Genomic DNA, 1,448 nt, shown 5'->3' with positions numbered 1-1,448 from the left:
CTTTCTTCCTAGTCTGTCTTTGTCTGGAAACTAATCTGAAACCTGTCCACCATGGGTGACCTTGTTGGTATTTGAAACACCAATGGCATAGCTTTCTGAATCACAGCAACTCACAAGCCACCACAGTAAGACAAACTGACAGACGAGTGGTGGCTGTTTGGATTAAAGTAGAAACTGTCACTTTAAATTCCGAGGATATCTGTGCACATGCATAGTAGAACCCTCCAGAAATGGGTATGGGGTATTCATTCATTCAGGCATCCCCTCTAGTCATCAGAATGGAGGTGTGCAGACAGCGAGGGACCAATGAACAGATCCCAAAAAAGAACGTCCACACCTGTATCTCCATAGTTCTGTCAGGCATTCATGGCTGAAGATCCAAGAGCTGAACAAAAAATTTCAAAGATCAGCTCAAGAAGATAAAGCCAAATATTACAATGAAATCTGTAAATATCTGGAATCAGAAAAACAAAAAGGAAGAACACGCTCAGCATTTCTCAAGCTGGGGGAACTGAAGAAAAAATTCAAGCCTCGAGTTTCATTACTGAAAGATTCTCTGAGCAAATTATTTAATGATGCAGAAAGCATCACGAGAAGATGGAAGGAATACGCAGAGACACTGCACCAAAAGGAAATAAATGGTTAATGTTCAACTGTTGCAAGAGGTAGCATATGATCAAGAGACAATGATACTATAGGAGGAAGTCCAAGGTGCACTGAAGGAATTGGCAAAGAACAAGGCACAAGGAATTAATGGAATAAAAACTGAAATCTTTCAAGAAAGTAAGGCAGCACAGGAAGCACTCACTCATCTCTGCCAAGAAATTTGGAACACAACTATATGGCTGACCAATGGGAAGAGATCCATATTTGTGCCCATTCCAAAGAGAGGTGACCCAATGGAATGTGGCAATCATTGGACAATCTCTTTGATATCCCATGCGAGTAAAGTTTTACTAAAGGTAATACAGAAACAGTTACATTCATACATTGACAGAGAACTTCCAGAGGTTCAAGCCAGGCTGTGGAACGAGGGATATCATAATTGATGTCGATGGATACTGGCTGAAAGCAGAGAGTATCAGAAAGATGTTTGCCTGAGTTTTATTGACTATGCAAAGGCTTTTGATTGTGTGGATCATGAAAAGCTATTGAAAACACTGCGAAGTATGAGTATTTCTGAACACTTAATTGTGCGCATGAGCAATCTGTACCTGGACCAAGAAGCAGCTGTTTGAACAGAACATGGGAACACTGAATGTTTTAAAATTAAGAAAGATGTGAGACAAGGTTGTATTCTTTCACCATACTTATTCAACCCGTATGCTGAGCAAATCATCCAAGAAGCTGGGTTCTATGAAGAAAAACATTGCATCAGGATTGGAGGAAGACTCATTAACCACCTGCAATATGCAAATGATACAACCTTGCTTGCTGAAAGTGAAGAC

This window comes from Chrysochloris asiatica, unplaced genomic scaffold, assembly GCF_000296735.1.
Source record: "Chrysochloris asiatica unplaced genomic scaffold, ChrAsi1.0 scaffold00024, whole genome shotgun sequence".
Taxonomy (NCBI): Eukaryota; Metazoa; Chordata; class Mammalia; order Afrosoricida; family Chrysochloridae; genus Chrysochloris; species Chrysochloris asiatica.
This window is presented reverse-complemented; position numbering follows the sequence as displayed.